This window comes from Schistocerca americana, chromosome 2, assembly GCF_021461395.2.
Source record: "Schistocerca americana isolate TAMUIC-IGC-003095 chromosome 2, iqSchAmer2.1, whole genome shotgun sequence".
Classification (NCBI taxonomy): Eukaryota; Metazoa; Arthropoda; class Insecta; order Orthoptera; family Acrididae; genus Schistocerca; species Schistocerca americana.
Genome location: NC_060120.1, coordinates 127,584,445 through 127,604,673, shown reverse-complemented (window position 1 = coordinate 127,604,673; position 20,229 = coordinate 127,584,445).

The window sequence follows — 20,229 nt, the reverse complement described above, 5'->3', positions numbered from 1 at the left end:
TGCTAACAAGGGATGGAGGCTGCTTGGGAACTAATGACCAAGAGCCCGAACATTACTTGCAAGAACATTTATGTGATTTGTGTTCAGAGGACATTGTAGGAATACATGGTTTGGATTGTCTTCCTCTCCGCAATCACGTGGAAGGGTGGCGCTTAGGTTGAGACGATAGAGGTGTTTTTTGAGCTTCCAAAGATTAAATTTCAGCCACGATAACACTGTCCCCTGACGCTCCTCGTTGTTTGTTCCTTATTATACCATGGTACTCTTGGAATCGTGGGATGGATTAGTGCGTAGTGACTGCTTTTGATTTTAGTTGTCCTCGACTTTTGCTCTTGCCAGTCCAATGACAATCGCTTTCTGAGCACTGGTATCATATCTGTGAGAGGGAGTTTATCATATTTAACAGCTCCATGCAGAGATGCCTGTATTGCTAGGCCATTTATTTGTTCATTTCCAGGTGTCCCAGAGTGGCCTTTCATCCACACCATCACGACGTTGCGACAGTTCCTCTGCACCCGAGACACAACATTGATACCTGTTGGATCTGTAGGAGTGGTAAAGCAATTATGGCGGTTTCTGATCGGGTGTAGAGCTGACATACTACCTGAGATTATGACTGCTGTGCCTGAGGTCTTCCTCATTCTGTTATCGTCCACCGGCGCAAAAATGGGGACGAACGGTGTTTGAGCAACGACTCTCGCTCGTCTACAAAACCAGTGCTGCTCTTAACGACTTAAAATTGTATTTGTACTCCATTGTATACGTCTATGAGTGACCGGTTGACAATGCGATGCCCAATTGCTTCTGTTACCTTGGGTATTTTGATTTTGGCGAATCACAGAGACTTCCCATAATAATTAATTTTTGTGCTCCGCTTCGGTTATAACATAAATTACTAAACTTTTGGTTTATTTCTTAAAGTGACGGCATGGGCACGCCTAGCACGTGACGCTTGCAACAGTTGTTGGGTTGTTGTCACGCTGTATACTGTGTATCAGCCATCTGTCGTTATTGCCCGTCGACCATGACTGTTCTTTCTATTAATTAACAAGGCGTGACTACCTGTACCGGTACTTAGCTAAAGCTCTTCTGTTGCTCTGATGGTGACTTATGCCAGTGTAAAATACATTAACTAAAGAATTACTGAAAGAAAATGGGGGTTCTTAAGGAAACGTCGGGAGCGTCATAGGAAGTGAATAGCGTTCTTCTTGCAGATATGCTCTTAGCGCGTCATACGTCTTTGGAGAAAACTTTTAGCGGGAACACCCCTTCCCTGAACATTACGAGGCATAGTCTTCCCTAAACATTACGAAGTATAGACAGCTCCATGCGCTGAATTGCTTGCTGTTGGACAGATTCGTTCACCTGTGGAGGTCTGTCCGTCCATCCCATATACATACAGAGATTTCCTCGAGCAAAGGTAACCCTTCGACGGTTGTTTGACATATGATAAAGAGTTAAAGCTTCTCACCATATGAAAATTTGAGTACTAACACTTTATAACCTAAAATCAGTATCTTGTCTGTTCGTGTCAAAGGCATCAATATACAGAAACATAAAAAAGAAATCAGAGAATACATAAAGCAAACAGCTTAAAGTATACATGTCCGGACATAAGAGCTTGAAAGATTACAGCATGGATGACCAAAAGCCCTCAACCTCAAGCTTGAAGCAGATCTTTCCGTGTGCAGGACGCGGGACATAGCTGGTAGTAGGGCACGGAGTCTGTTTCTTCGCAGTCACAGTTCGTAGCGACGACGAGAAATCCGCATTCTTGCAAATTAATTTTGGATCTCCAAATTGCGTAGCGTAGGCAGTTGAGAGCACGCCACTTCCCGTGGTGGTCAGTCGACAGATTTTCAGATGGTTGAGACTTACGCGGGTCGTTTGCTGCTAGCGCTTTCCGTATTTATATTCTGACTTCTGTTGGAGTCGTTTGCAGTATGTGGCTGGTTTCATGAAGCTTTTCCTGGGCCTCAGTTTCCGGACGGTTGGTACAAATCACGTGATGGATGACTATGGTTGCTGACCATGTTTCTTCTTTCCACAGTGGCAACAAACACACAGTGGATACCTGATTGAGGCAATACTTGGCAGTGGTGTAGGTATCAGATATCCATCAATAAGCCGACACGTCTCATTTAGTGCCTTGTTGATTTCTTTAATGTGGACAGACGTTTACCAGAGGAAGCATGCGTATTCTGCCAAAGAGCAGCTGACAGCTAACGCCGGTACTGTTAAAGTTAGTGAATGAGATCTCATGTACTTACGATGTTATTTCTGGCTTCCACCTTCATTCATGTGTTATGCCGAAGCTGCTTGTACGTCAAGGTGCGAACATGTGTGAAAACCAAGTATGATCAACAACGAGTATAGTTTGCCACTGTCGATTGTAACCTCTCGCGAACAAATTAATTAAAGAACTCTCCTTAGTAGCTTGTGGCACATTCTTACGCCGGCATGATGGCAGCAGTGTACCGTTGCGGGGGCTCCACAAGACAGTGAAAGTGGAGAGTCAGCACGATCCCCGGCGTTAGAGCGCTGCCCGCAAATCATGGAGAACAGTCGCAGTTGAGTTCAGGCCGTGCACATCTCACTCGATGGAGTTCCAGATGTGCTCTGTCGGACTGACATCAGGTGGTTCAGGTGGCTACACGAATACTCTCATGTTCATAGTGAGTCACTCAAGCCATTGTGGCACAATCAGGAGGTGAATGGATGGTACACTGACTTCCTAAAGGTATAGGTCGACTGCGGGGTCACTTCCCTACATTATCAAACTAACGATTCCTTGATGCCTCACGATGTGTCCAATCAAGTGATTCCTTCTTTTAATCAGTTCATGCCATAAAAGTCGTTTCTCCTCATTTCGATTGAATACATCTTCGTTACTTGTACAATCTACAATCTAATCTTCAGCACTCTTCTGAAACACCACATATCAAAAGCTAGTATTCTCTTCTTGACTGAACTATACATCGCCCACTTTTCACTGAAGACAAATACTTCTCGAAAATACTTACTATCAGTTTATTTTATATTTCTCTGCTGCGACCATCGACAGTTACCTTGTTGCCCAAATAACAAAACCCAACGGCTACTTACAATGTCTTTTTTCCTAATCTAACTCTCAGCATTTCCTGATTTTATTTGAATACATTCCAATAATCTTGTTTTACTTTTTTTGATATTCATCTCGTAAGCTCTTCTCAAGACACTACCTGTTCTTGTATAAAACGTTCTCGGTCTACTTGTTGCTTCAAATCCAGGTTAAATTTCGAGCTTCCGACGATATTGTCCATCGTCTTCATAAAGAACAACTCAGAGCCGTGGCTGTTGTGACAACCATTTATAGCTTATACAGAACTTGTGATCTACATCTTCATCTACATGCATATTCCGCAGACCACCGCATGGTGCGTGGCAGGGTTGGTTCAAATGGCTATGAGCACTATGGGACTTAACATCTGTGGTCATCAGTCCCCTAGAAGTTAGAACTACTTAAACCTAAGTAACCTAAGGACATCACACACAGCCACGCCCGAGGCAGGATTCGAACCTGCGACCGTAGCAGTCGCGCGGCTCCGGACTGAGCGCCTAGAACCGCTAGACCACCGCGGCCGGCTGCGTGGCAGGGGATATCTTGTACCACTACTACTCACTTTCTTTTCCGTTCCATTCCCGAAGAGAGTGCGGTAAATATGATTGCCTATACGTTTTCGTACGAGCCCTAGTTTCTCTAATCTTCGTCGACATTACTCGAAATGAACGCTGGCAGCAGCCGAATAGTTCTGCAGTCGGCTTCAAATGCCGCTTCTCTAAATTTTCTCAAAAGTGTTTCGCGGAAAGAACGTAGTCTTCCTGCAGGAATTCCATTTTGAGTCCACGAAGCATTGATCGGCGTATGTTACTATTACGTTATGATATCAGACATTATGTCCATGTCTACACTGGCAGTACCAGTGCTCTCGCATTTGTGAGAAGGAACACCGGGATTCCGAGTTTAATCATCTGAAGTACGTGTTCCGGAAGAATGGCTGGTTAGGGGTTTCAACTTAGCGCTCTCCAAGAAACGAAAACGTGAAAATGTTGAACAACCACTTGACGATCTAAGAATCGTGCTTATTCCTTTCTGCGGTGCTACATCTAGCAAACAAGGTAGAGTTCTGGGAAGAAGAGGCGTGAACCCTTTTATTTGACCACCTGTGAAAGTACAGGTGATCCTGCGTCTGTTAAGACATTATCAGTCAGGTTCCCTGGAATTTATAAGATTCTTTGTGAGTGCAGCTACATTGGTCAGTCAGTGCATACCGTTACCGACCGCTATGCAGAAGAATAATGGCACATTGAAAATTGAGAACTTGAGAAACCAGAAGTTAATAAACACAGTCTCAGAAATAAAAACAGAATAATGTTTCAGGAGAGTAAAATATTGTTCCACTCTCCTACGAGGGCCAGTTAACAAGTAATGCCGCCTACCTTTTTTTCTTTCTCACTAAGTTGGTAATGTAGTAATCATGAATTTGGCACACTTTCGCAAACTTTCTTCTACAGCCCACTCCAATAACAGTGTCATACATCAAAAAATGACAGCGGTGAGTAACTGAAGAAGTATATTTTTTCGTCTATAGTCGCAATTTACGTATTGCGCCGACTGGCTACGGGTTTCGCTACACAGTACCATGTTCAGACAATCCTATGGTCAAAAAATTCGATTACATAACTAGAGCAGTAGTGCAAGGACTGTTTACAAAAATATCATTCTCTATGACAGCAAACCAGTGGCATGTAGTGAACCTTAAAACGTAGCCTAAATATGTAGGGAATGTGTAAACAGCGTACAAATTTAGAAAACGCCTGGCCTTGGAGTACGTAAAAGAAAGCGTTCTGTGACTGATTTCCTTACTGCAGAGGCAGAAACGCTGAATCACTTTTATGAATGGCTGGGGCTGGTGTACGAAGATGCTACTGTGGACGTCAGCACCGTTAGATGATGAGTTCATAGGTAGAGAAACTAAAGATCCAACACAGCTGGCTGATGTAACGTGGGGCAGCGCGCCATCGGCTACGGTGGCGACCGCCGAATAGCAACAGATGAATTGTGTCGCCAGTTGTCCGACGGTAAATGCAGTTTGACGGCCATTGTTAACAAACAGGGCTACTCCAAGATATGTGCTGAAATTTTGGCCGACAAGAATAAAAAGAAGAGGAAAATAATGGCATCCAAACTGTCCTACTCCTCAACGAAGCTCATTGAGGGTATAACTTTGAAGATGCGAAGACCTTGAAAAATTGTGTGCACCAGCGGCTGTGGAAGCAGGATCATGATTTTTGCCGCTCAGTTATTCATGTGCTTGCCTCAAGGAGGAAAAAAATAGTGGACCAAGATGGTGACTACACTGAAAAGTGACGAATTAGCTAGCGTAAATGGTAAAGACTGCCAGTCTTCCTTGCGAGATTAGGGCGGAGCTCACCATCTGCAGCATCGTCGACAGAACTGACTGTGGTCTTTTGGTGCAGAGCCGAGTGGATGGTCTGAATCAGAGGCTCAGGCGGTTCTGTAACCGTGTAGGCTGCATATTCCTTGACTTGCTTCATCGGGTGGTGGGTTTACGGGTTCCGCTTAATGGGTCAGGAGTCCACTGCACACAGGAGACTGCCTACAACACACGCGTCCACCCTGTTCTGGAGTATTGCTGTGCGGTGTGGGATCCACATCAGGTGGGACTGATGGATGACATCGAAAAAGTTCAAAGAAGGGCGGCCTGTTTTGTATTATCGCGAAATAGGGGAGATAGTGCCACACACATGATACGAGAATTGGAGTGACAATCATTAAATCAAAGGCGTTTTTCGATGCGACGGGATATTCTCATAAAATTTCAATCACGAGTTTTCTCCTCCGATTGGGAAAACATTCTGTTGGTACCTATCTACATAGGGAGAAATTATCATCACGATAAAATAAGAGAAACCACGGCTCACACAGAAAAATTTAAGTGCTCGTTCTTCCCGCGCACCGTTCGAGAGTGGAACGGTAGACACAGCTTGAAGGTGGTTCATTGAACCCTCTGCCAGACACTTAACTGTGAATAGCAGAGTAATCACGTAGATGTAGATGAGACGTAGAGTTTCCTAGCCGTTATCCTATGTATATGGTATTTACTTTCCTTGTAACAGAAAAATAAAAAAGTATTTCTTTCTGACTGACTATTGTACATACTGGGAATCTGTTATTAAATAAGCAGTAAAATTTAGAATGTGCACGAAGAACTGCAATCGAACAGAGGCTTTATCTAAGGAGATCGAGTGGGAATCGAATTTTTGTATATTTATGGTGTGTGAAGTTCGGAACTCAAATATCAGTTACCAAAGGTGGTTTGATATACGAGGGTTATTCCAAAAGTAAGGTCCGATCGGTCGCGAAATGGAAACGACTATGAAAATCCGATAAAGCTTTGCACAGATGTGTTGGGTAGTGTCTCTAGTATAACCCCAGTTAGCATCACGTCGCTCTTCTCACTTCTGAGCTCGCACTGAGTGCGTAAAGATGTCTAGAAAATAGTGTCTGCCGCCAAGTACGAGGGCCTGGTGAGAAATTTCGCCTGAAGCTATGCAGCCAACATTACATAACTGTCGTGCTGTTTCGTCTTCACGACAATTCTCAGCCGCATTCTGCAGGGGCAATGAAGATGCTCCCGCATCGTTTTCAAATGGAAATGTTAGATTACCCACAATACAGTCCGCAATTGTCTCCCCCTGAGTTTCATCTCTGGTCACATGAACCGCTGTCTTTGACGACAACATTTTGACACAGACAACGAGGGGTAGGCCAGCGTGGAGAATTGGCGGAAAGCACTGGCGGCTGCCTTCTATGATGAGGCTATTGAAAAGTTGGTACAACGCTATGACAAAAGTCTAAGTCAGAACGGCGACTACGTAGAGAACTAGCTGAAAGGTGTAGCTAATTGTTACAAGTAAAACATTTCTGATGTTCACTGTGGTTTCAATTTGGCAATCAATCGGACCTTACTTTTGGAATAACCCTCGTAGATCTCAAAACTTTCCGAGAAAATTGGCGTTGAAGTGTTCCGAATCCGCTTACTATCCTAAAGCTAGATCGTTTTTTCGACGGGCTCTGTGGTAGAGTGCGTACCTGTCTCGTGGGTGGCCTGACTTCGATCCCCAGCTGTAGGAACCTTTTAAATAATGATGCATGTTCCATTAGTATTTCGAGAAGCGTAAACTTCATAAAGCCAAAAAAATTAACTTGTTTTGGCTTTTATAATTTAAACAATCTGTATTAACAACCTTTTATAAAAGACCAGTAATTAAGAGTATATATTTGCAATGAAAAGTAGATTTTTGTGTACAGTATGTAATCAAAAATAAGAAGACGCGCATTGTTTTTCGTAAAAGGTCCATTAGATACGTGTTAATCCATATATATTATAAAAGCGGTGTGTGTGTGTGTGTGTGTGTGTGTGTGTGTGTGTGTGTGTGTGTGTGTTTCTTCTACATATTCTCCAAAATCACTGGACTGATTTGAACCTAACTTGATACAGATATCCCCAACTATCAGGAAACAATCGCTGTCGGGATAAGAACCACCTGGCTATCATAGATCAGAGGGTACGCTGTCATGAACTTTGGGATGCGTGAAAAACGCCGCCTCATGCACAAATTTTTAATATAATGGTTGAAATGGCTCTGAGCACTATGGGACTTATTCTGAGGCCATCTGTCACCTAGAACTTAGAACTACTTAAACCTAACTAACCTAAGGACATCACACACATCCACGCCCGAGGCAGGATTCGAACCTGCGACCGTAGCGGTAGCGCGGTTCTAGACTGTAGCGCCTAGAACCGCACGGCCACCCCGGCCGGCTGAAGTTTTAATATATTTATTCTTTGCTACTAAGACACTCCTTCAGTCGAATCAACTTAAGGATATCCCTGACACCTGGCAGCGCTTTTGATGGCTTTCAACCGCGAGGCTATGAAGAGACGTTGCCACAGAGACGTTCACAAAATCACGTAGTAGACGCGCGAAGTAGCTATACTTCTACATCTGTACATTATGCATGTTTGTCTGTACGACCATTTCACATTTTCAAAGATGTTTTCACGAATACACAGAAATGAGATTTTTTTGATATTGCGCTACAAACACACTTCAGTTTTGTTTATGTTTGTAACAGAAACATTGCAAAATGAATACCTGGCCAGTGCAGGGTTTGTCAGCTAGTAAGCATATGTTTGATGAATTCTATGTTCAAAAGACGCAGATATTCTAACAGAACGGCAAAGAAATGAAAAAAAAAAGTGACCGAAACGAGATTTTAATCAGTGTTCCAGCGATTTCTAGTCTTGAGCAGTACTGATTTTTTTCCCATCTTTCTGTATTTTACTCTTCGCGGAAATGCTCGTAGAGGATGCACCTTCGTTCAAAAATTTGCGTCACCCAGGACCGCTACATGAGAAGCGGGCTTTCTACCAGGGATCCACACTATCTCTCGAAACGAAAAAGAACTTTACTTAAGGTATTACTGATTCTAGGAAAATTTCGCTGTCGATTTTTGAGATATTTTTGCTGTGGTAGATTGATATCCAGTTGTGAACTTCATGTACCATAGATACAAAAAATTACAATGACCTCACTGACGTGTGGTCTCTTTGGTAGCAGGGCGTGGGAGCGAGCTGTCGATGCTATGAAGACAGAGAGAAGAGCGCTGAACTGGTTACGCTACCACGAGAACACTGTCAGCACCGATGCAGACATGGGTACAATGCCTGAGATCATAACGTAATTATGGCATATGCCGGCCAATCACGAGCTGTCTATGGTCTATAAATGTCACAACAGCGGCCACGATATAGCCAGTTGTTTCTGACGAAGAAGATAGAGGATTTCGCCAAAAGTATGAATTTTAGCCACATCTGCTGTGACCAGTAAAACGACGACGTTTTATACAGGGATGTCGTCGCGAGAAACTTCGATATCGTATCTACTCTGTTCAACTGAACTTTCAAATCTGTGTCTAATGTTAAAAAGTGGTTCAAATGGCTCCAAGCACTATGGGACTTAACATCTGAGGTCATCAATCCTCTAGACTTAGAACTACTTAAACCTAACTAACTTATGTTGTATGTTAACTGGGGACCTAGAAACGACGGAGAGGCTCCGTCCCCGCCGCAGCCGCAGTGGTCCACAACCCCACGACGACTACCGCAGTCCGCTTCACCCCTCCGCCGCCCCACACCGAACCCAGGGTTCATCATTATACCGATCCGACGTGGAGATGGTGCTTCAGTGACCACAAGGAGCTTTAATAGGCGCATAACAGAAAGGGGGCTTAGCTCACGGCACCCGTCGGCCTCTATACACCAACTAGACCGTTTCCACCGGTGTTGGGCACATTCGGCCTGGAACCTCATTGACTAGAGTAAAAATGTTGGTTCAAATGGCTCTAAGCACTTTGGGACTTAATATCTGAGGTCATCAGTCCCCTAGAAATTAGAACTACTTAAACATGACAAACCTAAGGACATCACACACATCCATGCCTGAGACAGGATTCGAACTTGCGGCCGTAGCAGTCGCGCGGTTCCGGACTGAAGCGGGTAGAACCGCTCGGCCACCGCGGCCGGCGAGTAGAAGCGCCTTCAGCGATGAGTTCCTCTTCAAATTTAGCCCCAGTGTCCAGCGGAGACATGTCTGGAGACGCCCCGGACAGCAGTTGGATGCGAACCTGATTGTCGTCCGCCATACGGCCCTACAGCCAGGAGTGATGATCTGGGGTGCCATTTCATATCATAGCACAACCTCTTTGGTTGTCATCCGCGGCGCCCTTACAGCCCAGCGATAATCTACTCCCTGTTTTGTTGTCCTTCATGGCAAACCATCCAGGAATTACATTTCAGCAAGATAACGCCTGCCCGCACTCAGCGAGAGCTTCTACTGCTCGTCTATGTGCTTGCCAAACCCTTTTTGGCTAGTGAGGTCGCCGGATCTCTCTCCAGCTGGGAACGTTTCGATCATTACGGGCAGAGTCCTCCAACCAGCCCAGGACTTCGCGATCTAACGCGCCAATTGCGCAGATTTTGGCACGACATCTCTCTGGAGGACATCCAACAACTCTACCAATCAATGCCGAGGCAAATAACTGCTTGCTTAAGACCACAGGTGGACCAACGTGTTGCTGACTTGCTCAATTCGTGAAACTCTTCCTCTTGAACAGATCAACCATTTTTCTGAATCTGTCATCATTTGCAGAATCAGATTTTCACTTTGCAGCGGAGTGTGCGCTGATATGAAACTTAGTGGGAGATTAAAACTGCGTGCCGGACCGAGACTGGAACTCGGGACCTTTGCCTTTAGCGAGCAAGTGCTCTACCGTCTGAGCTACCCATGCACGACTCACGCTCCGTCCTCACAGCTTTTTTTCCGCCAGTACCTCGTCTCCTACTTTCCAAACTTCACAGAAGCTCTCCTGCGAACCTTGCAGAACTAGAACTCCTGGAAGAAAGGATATTGCGGAGACATGGCTTAGCCACAGCCTGGGGGATGTTCGCAGAATAAGATTTTCACTCTGCAGCGGAGTGTGCGCTGATATGAAACTGCCGGCCGCCGTGGCCGAGCGGTTCTAGGCGCTTCAGTCCGGAACCGCGTGACTGCTACGGTCGCAGGTTCGAATCCTGCCTCGGGCATGGATGTGTGTGATGTTCTTAGGTTAGTTAGGTTTAAGTAGTTCTAAGTTCTAGGGGAATGACGACCTCAGATATTAAGTCCCATAGTGCTTAGAGCTATTTTTTGATACGAAACTTCCTGGCAGATTAAAACTGTATGTCGGACCGAGACTCGAACTCGGGACCTTTGCCTTTCGCGGGCAAGTGCTCTACCAGTTTCCTGTTATCATTTGTTTTTATGTACATGTACATCACATCTACCGATTTCCAATCCATTCGGATAATTCCTTCGTGGTGCTTCCTTGTTTTTCTCTTAAGGTGTACATCTTTTACCACCGCAACCGTTTGAGGTGTGTTTCCTAAGTCACGATTTTTATTTTACTTTTACCGGGTAGAAATGCCCGCACCCACGCAGAGTCCAGGTCCTCGTTGCCCGCGCTTAGGGGGGGCCACGCTAACAGCGACCCTGCGGCGCGCCGGTGTCTGGCCCTGTAGCCGCGCGCCCATTGAAAGGAGCCAACGTCGGCCCACTCGGCCGCTTGATTACCTATTTGAGCCCGTCTCACGGGGCCATTCACCTATAATTGGGAACGTATTTAGCGACGGGGCGGACACGAGACCATCAGGAACGAGGAAGCGAGTGAGGTAAGGGCTGACCCGTGCGGCGGGGGAGGGGGAACCCCCGAGAGACGCAGCACGGCGCGCTGCGAAGAGGAGCCAGGTAGGGTTTGGGGAGGGGGGAGAGGTGGAGGCAGCCGAAGAAAAGGGGGCAGTGGCAGCGGTGGCGCGTTATTCAGATGCGGCCTGAGGACCAGCCGGGAGCGAGGGGCAGCTGAGGCCGGACAGCGCGGGCCAATCAGCGCTGAGTGCGCGGCCTTATCTGGCGGTGTTTCCGGCGCCGGATGGCGGGACGGCGACGCCGCAGGAAATGGAGAAACTCGGCTGCGCGGCGTGCAGATGCGTATCTGCGGCGACAATTTCCTGGCGGCTGCCGGCTGACCCCGGCGCAGCGCGGATAAGTCGGTCCGCGGCTCTGCCGTCGCCAGATAAGGCGCTGCCCCGAGCCCGCTGCGCCGAGCCAGCGCAGTCGGAAATTGCTCACATAAATACCGCAGCAGCGCCACCACACGCTGCCTGCCCTTGCGGCGCTCACTGACTCAAATCTGTATTTACTCTCTGCCGAAGACACGTCGCCATGTCGCGAGTATGCTCATGTAACACCTCCATATTTAGCAATCACATACAGGGTGGCCCACATAAAGCCAGTACGCGCAAATTACCGGTTAACCATCTCTAGTCGAATTGCTTGTGAAGAGAGGACACTGTCTCGAAAGTTGTAAGTAGGCTGTTTAGGTTTTTATGTTGGTAACGTCACCTAGCGTTCTGTATGAAAATCACTGACTGTTCTGTGTGCAGTCTGTGGCTGGTTTGCATTGTTGGAATTTGCTATTGTAGTGTTGAGCAGTTGGCTGTTAACAGCGCGTAGCGTTGGGCAGTTGGAGGTGCACCGCCAGCAGTGGTGGATGTGGGGAGAGAGATGGCGCAGTTTTGAGAGCGGATGATCTGGACGTGTGTCCGTCAGAGAGAGTAAATTTGTGGTACTGTATATCATGAACTGATATATATACGATGAATTATTAAGGTAAATACATTGTTTGTTCTCCATCAAAATCTTTCATTTGCTAACTATGCCTATCAGTAGTTAGTGCCTTCAGTAGTTAGAATCTTTTCTTTAGCTGGCAGTATTGGCTCTCGCTGTATTGCAGTAGTTCGAGTAACGAAGATTTTTTGTGAAGTATGTGATTCATGAAAGGTATAGGTTATTGTTAGTCAGGGCCATTCTTTTGTAGAGATTATTGAAAGTCAGACTGCGTTGCGCTAAAAATATTGTGTGTCAGTTTAGTGTTTATCAGAATAAGTAAAGAGAGAAATATCTGAGTACGTTCAGTTCTGCTCAGCTGTTTGAAAATCGAATAATGTAAGAGGTTTATCAGCAAAGTAATTCATAAATTTTTCTAAGGGGACGTTTCAAAGTTCACTACTCTGCATTTTATGGGAAAGTTGAATGCAACTGTGTGCTCGTGAGTCAGTTACTGTAAAAAGCTCGTGTTCTTGAGATGTTACAGAAATGGGGCAGCTTCATTAGAACAGCGAATACATATTGCGGAGTATTACATAAAGACAGGTTCCATCAAGGACTGTAAGGAAATGTTTCAAGGGAAGTATCTTGGTAGAAAAACTATCCACGACCAGCAAGCACTGATCAAGATACGTACAAGAAATGGAGGGCTGCAGCATGCGTTCAGAATGTGCAGAGGCATAGGCGACCGACAGTGAGGATCCCAGAAACTATATTCATAATTCGCACGTACATTACGAGAAGTCCTCGCAGTTCGGTAAGGAGGTTATCGCATTATTGTGGTTACGTGCGGTAACTGATGTTTCTTGTAATAAAACCCTTTGCGCATCAAAGAAAAATGCTGTTTGCAGTCGGTGGCGCATTAAATATCTATCGAAAATGCGTCGTTCTTTATACGATGTATTAAAATAAAATGTTGTTGTGGTCTTCAGTCTAGAGACTGGTTTGATGCCGCTCTCCATGCTACTCTATCCTGTGCAAGCTTCTTCATCTCCCAGTACCTACTGCAGCCTACATCCTTCTGAATCTGTTTAGTGTATTCATCTCTTGGTCTCCCTCTACGATTTTCACCCTCCACGCTACCCTCCAATACTAAATTGGTGATCCCTTGATGCCTCAGGCCGGCCGCTGGTGGCCGAGCGGTTCTGGCGCTACAGTCTGGAACCGCGCGACCGCTACGGTCGCAGGTTCGAATCCTGCCTCGGGCATGGATGTGTGTGTTGTCCTTAGGTTAGGTTAGGTTTAAGTAGTTCTAAGTTCTAGGGGACTTATGACCTGAGCAGTTGAGTCCCATAGTGCTCAGAGCCATTTGAACCATTTTTTTTTTTTGGTGTCTCAGAATATGTCCTACCAACCGATCCCTTCTTCTAGTCAAGTTGCGCCACAAATTTCTCTACTCCCCAATTCTGTTCAATACCTCCTCATTAGTTATGTGATCTACCCATCAAATCTTCAGCATTCTTCTGTAGCACCACATTTCGAAAGCTTCTATTCTCTTCTTGTCTAAACTATTTATCGTCCACGTTTCACTTCCATACATGAGTACACTCCATACAAATACTTTCAGAAACGACTTCCTGACACATAAATCCAAACTCGATGTTAACAAATTTATCTTCTTCAGAAACGCTTTCCTTGTCATTGCCAGTCTACACTTTATATCCTCTCTACTTCGACCATCGTGAGTTATTTTGCTCCCCAAATAGTAAAACTCATTTACTACTTTAAGCGTCTCAAAATAAAACGTAGATATAAAAAACTTTTTATTACGACACCTTGCGGATTGCACAATGCAGTCGATAATCACTACAGTTTAAACGCACAATGCAGTCGATGTGCTTAGTGTTGCGTTGTGGCTTAGTGGGTAAATGGTACACCACTGAACCAATGGCCTGGGACTCGTTCACTTTTTTTGTGTTACTTATCGCTTGTTTCAGCTCTCCCAGTGTTTAGAGTACAGCTTCACCCTTCTATGTAATATTCTTTAGAATATGACAAAACGTGAAGCACACAGAAAATGTCGTCGGATGTCAGTGTAACTTCGTACACGTACACACGCTCGGCGTGTAAGTGAATGTTAAAGAGTTACAATTCCCTCGGACAAGTAGGATGGCCACCACAGACCATTACTGTTGCTCGTTTTTAGTGTTGTTTCCAAGCCCGATGGTGTATGTGGGGAACGGGGGGGGGGGGGGGGGCGTGAACAGGGCCGGATGCCGGATATTGAGTGGTCACTGTGAAGCACACGGAGATGCCGCGTAATCAAGTGAGGCAGCGTTATCTGCACCTGACAGAGCTTGAAAGGAACCTCGTTGTGGGTCTCCATTCAATCGGCTTGTCAAATCGTGAAATATTCGAATTTGAGGGGCATTAGGAAGTGAGAGCGGCCCCATGTTGGACAGCATGGGAACGTGAGGGCAGCCATGCTCGTTGTCAAGGATCCGCGAGACCAGGTCTGGTAATCACAAGACACCATCACCGTATTGTGCACCAAGAACATCGTATCCCCTCCACATCAGCCCCTACCCTCCGAGAACGGAACATTCTGTGTCATCCTTCGCCAATGGTCAGAGACTACCATCAGGCAGACTAGGACAGTACCATCTCATGCTTAGGCTGCCGTTAACACCACTTCACATATGGTTGCATTTTGAGCGGTGCCGTGACCGGAAGCATGGGCTGCTAATTAACGGAGTCGCATTGAGCTCAGCAGCGAATCGCAGGTCTGCACTGTCCTGGATGACTATCGTCAGCGAGTATGGCGGCGACTTGGGGAGTCCCAATCTTATGTTTTGGAGGGGCACAGCGGTGTTAATCCTGGCGTCATACTGTGGGGAGCCACCGGGTATGACTTCGGTCCACGTCTGATAGTGTTAGAGGGCACTCCGACGGCACAACAGTACGCCACGGATATCCTGGGTCCTCTTGTGGAAATTCTCATCCGATAGTATCGTGGTGCCGTTTTTCAACAGGTCAGAGCTCGTCAATACATGGCTTGTGTCCCTTCGAACTGTATGCGTGGTGTACTCACGCGGCCAGCAACATTCCCAGGTCTGTTCCCAATACTACCTATCTGGGAAGCCCGCCCAGTTGGCCGTGCGGTCTAACGCACGGCTTTCCGGGAGGGAAGGAGCGCCTGGTCCCCGGCGGATTTGTGTTGAGGTCCGGTGAACCGGCCAGTCTGTGGATGGTTTTTAGGCGGTTTTCCATCAGCCTCGGCGAATGCGGGCTGGTTTCCCTTATTCCGCCTCAGTTACGCTATGTCGGCGATTGCTGCGCAAACAAGTTCTCTACGTACGCGTACACAACCATTACTGTCCGCAGCTCGTGGTCGTGCGGTAGCGTTCTCGCTTCCCACGCCCGGGTTCCCGGGTTCGATTCCCGGCGGGGTCAGAGATTTTCTCTGCCTCGTGATGACTGGGTGTTGTGTGATGTCCTTAGGTTAGTTAGGTTTAAGTAGTTCTAGGGGACTGATGACCATAGATGTTAAGTCCCATAGTGCTCGGAGCCATTTGAACCACAACCATTACTCTACCACGCAAACACAGGGGTTACACTCGTCTGCTGTGAGACGTTCCCTGGGGGCTCCACCTGGGGCCGAACCGCACAATAACCCTGGGTTCGGTGTGGGGCGGCGGAGCGGTGAAGTGGACTGCCGTAGTCGTCGTGGGGTTGTGGACCACTGCTGCTGCGGCGGGGACGGAGCCTCTCCGTCGTTTCTAGGTCCTCGGTTAACATACAACACAATACATACAGTACCTACATGGAATCAGCTTTGCCGTCAATTCCGTCACAGTACCAGGATCCAGTTTATCGAGGACAAGTTACAGTGGTGTGGACTCTGAAGAAAATTTCAAACGCCAAGATCGGTAATAAAGCATTTGTTAGAATTAGATAAGTGGTTTCGGCAAGATTGTGTGTCATCTTAGGATATTCTGCTTTATAACATTATATCATCTTTTCCAGCAGAATTGTAAGTAATATTGCACCCCATACATGCATCTCATTGTCGTGAAATTCATTAGAACTTATGTTCAACATAAAATAAATACCATACACAAACATGATACTAATGCGTTGACTCACCCACATCAACAGCTGACTATTGTCTTTCAAAGTCTATTGGTTATAATTTTTTTCCTTCAGAAACAAAGATTTACCTATTAATTACTATTAGTGAGGAAACGCTTCGATGTCACCACTCAATATAACGTCCATATCTGTGGCATAAATATTCACTATATTCATCCAAGATCCCTCATTGTTTATACATTCTAGTATATTATTGTTTGAATCAGATATGAACTTTAAAACTTCTAATTTAATAAAACCGTATTACGATTTCTGTATCAGTACTCCACATATTTAGGCCCACCGAACGAAGAGAAGAAACGAGATTCAAGTTCCGAACAATTATTTGCCAAATGAAATGCATACACTAACCTGTATTGTGCCTTCTGTTTGGTGGCCAGGCGCTCCCATAGCGAGAGCGAATACGTGTGACTAAAATAACGTATCAATGGTAACGAAATGGATTACATATTCTTTACTCCGTGCTGCTACCGACGTCGTTTGAGTCAGCAAGAACGGCGTGCGCCGTGTCGTAACTCGTTACCCTTTTTTTCCCACAAAAACAGTAACAAAAATGGCTACAATGAAATGACATAAATAAGGTGACAGAAAATTGCAGTCATAAATTACAGCATTCAAAGAATGAGGAATCATATTCAGTCTTTAGCAGTAGCACAATTTAGCACCTTCACTGTCACCTTCAACTGGTGACAGTCCAGCATGCACATTTTCTTCTTCTGCAGCCTGAGGTTCCTCATCATCATTTCCCAGACGCAAATTACTCATTCAGTAAATCCTTGATGTGTGTTGCTTCCAGGGTAAATTACATGGACAGAAGAGCAGTCCCGAACAGCGACATCGCAAAATCCTTCGCTGCCTTGTTATTTTTGTCAGTTCCATCCTTCTAAACGCATCCTTATGGAGATCAAGATCTTTGGCCTGCTCAGACGTAACGTTGGAATACGAACGAATCGGGCACTAATTTGACTGCAATAACCGACCTACGAGTAACAAAACGTTCAAAATTTCGGTTCAGTAGTATTGGTACAGTACGTAAATGACGTAGTAAATGATAGGTTTACCGGTAATATTGGTTGCATTGGTAGAGAAAGAAACATAAATGAATATGTGAGAAAGAAACTGCTTTTTGTTTGTTTGTTTTGCACATAATTAGCTCCACACGTCGTTCAGTGTTGGTCCATTGTCCTTTATAAGTAAAAAAAAAAAAAAAAAAAAAAAAGGAAAGCTCCTCGCGTAACTTTTTAGGTAACCAAAGCAATAAATTTTGGTTCAAGTACAGTTTACATCCAAGAACCACCAAAAATCTATATAATTATTGTTGTTATTCTGTATTGAATAGAACATCTGCATCATGATTAAAAGGAAGAGTTTCCTGCTGTAACTGATAAGTGCGAAAGTTGTTTAGCAGTAACAGAAACATGTTTTATACAAGCTCGACGAAGTACTGAAGCGATGGGTGGTATGTTTTTGTTCTGCGTTTTCTTTTATTTTACCTTTTTTTTAGGAAATTGCGTTATTTTGCGGTACGCAATAAATCTGTATTGTTTTTCATTTTTGCTGCAATATTCCTCTGTTTCGCGTTGCAAATCAACAATTAAATATTAGCAATTTGAATTTTGCTATAAATACTGTTTAAGTAACAGACAAGTTATGCGGCCGTTTAAATATCCTCGATCAGTTTCAAAATGGTTCACCGCTTCCGGTTTCTAGAAGATTATAGTAAGACACTGATCGCATACGCAAAGCGATCAAAATGAGGTAACAAACGATAGGTGTGCAACACACCTAACATACAGGTAACCCGGTAACGATCTTAACTGACCGAGGCTGCTAGGTAAGCTACCGTTGTCCATGTTTACTTATGATAGTCGACGGTAGCCTACGGTAGATTCACAACTCAGCCCGTACCCGTTCGGCCTGCTGAGACGAAATGTTGGACTACGAACCACTCGCGCACGAGTTTGACTGCAGACCTTTTGTTAAATACTGATTAGGTACTTCGAGTCTCGGATTATTCGTTACTCAATAACGAATACCTACGATCTGCAACAGGCCCAAGCGACAGGAGTGTCTCCGAATGCATCACACGGCTCAGAATTGGACCAACCTCATTCTGTCGGCGATATCGGGGTGGTACGTTAAAGACAGCAGTTGTAATTCAATGCGTAATAAACAGGCATATGTAGTAATAATAATTTTGCGTGGCTCAGCGACTTGGTGCAGGTCTTTCGACCTGCCGCCATCTTGGGAACTTGCGTGTCCCTAATCTACAACCAATTAATCGTCTTGGGGAAAGGGGACCCACAGTTTAATGTAGTATCCGAAGCACATGTCGTTCGTGGCGTCTTCAGAAATTCACAGGCGAAGGCTAGGTAAAAGTCACACTGGTCCGACCGGAATTGCATCCCCGGCCTTTCGGTTTCCAGACATGTGGTTTCACGCTAGATCACCAAGCCAGATAACTACGTGGTGATCAGATCGAAGTATGGAAACACAATTTAAAAAATCATAAATACTGATCAATCAAGATCAACATTTAATGAAGAAGACGATTACAAAAAGAAAGTTCAAATGGCTCTGAGCACTATAGGACTTAACTTCTGAGGTCATCAGTCCCCTAGAACTTAGAACTACTTAAACCTAACTAACCTAAGGACATCACACACATCCATGCCCGAGGCAGGATTCGAACCTGCGATCGTAGCGACCGGCGACGATTACAGGGAACGCACTTATAAACAGATTACACGCAAAGGAACCAGTAGCAAATAAAAAAATGACCAAATAAATTTAACTACGAATGAGAAGAGGGAGCCGCGCACGTCTAGCATTTCATTCGCTGTCTTAATAAAAATTACTTGTAATGCCGTGTCCGAAAAGGCCAACAACTCATTAATGGAAAAAGAAAATGCAAAACAATTTTTCATGTACTCATCGTTAGTTGCACCCGCACATCCGATAAATCTTCAGTTGGTTCATTACAGTCGTTAGAGAACGTGATACCAACTGCTGTAGCGGAACCAGTTGTGGGGACAATCCTCCCGCCACTATTATTAGGCTGTTTTTCAGGATATGGGTGCATATCTACAGCTATATTATGAAACGTTTTATAGCTGATTATCTCAGCAGTCTGTTCCTGGATGATCTGTATCCTGAAAACAATGGGTTATTGTTTTACAAAACGTATGAATTACTGAAGTACAAATGTATTCCCAATTGCGAATACCAACAACTATCAGCCATATAGGGGAATGACGACAATGAAAATTTGTGCCGGACCTGTATACTAACGCGGATTTCCAGCCTTACGCGAGCGATCCCTAAACCGCTTCGGCTATCTGTGTACGACCTACGGCTAGACCCGAACTTAGATATGCCATTTTTCCTGCGTCACAACCTCTACTCGTACACACATTATGTAATTCTCACACCGGGGAAGACATTTTAATTGCAAGCCACTGCCTAGTAACAGCGGACAAACATAATACTGCAATGCCTGCGATGTTAAGAACAACGATGCAATGTTTCTTCGATTACGCAAACATGTATTTCATTGTCGTCATTCCCTGAAGTCGCCACAGTTCACATTTCTTCGGACAGAACATCGCATCGTTCTTCTTAACTGCACGGGCACTGCAATATCGTATTGAGTTACTAAAGAACATCAAACTAAAAGCGCTACTGTTGTTAAAGAGAAAATGGATATATTCCATGCTGTTGTCGGCTAATTTAAGTATCACTGTAACTTTCTTCATCCGACAGGCTGGCGTTTAGGTCAAGGATTACTGCCTTGTATGTATTTGTCGT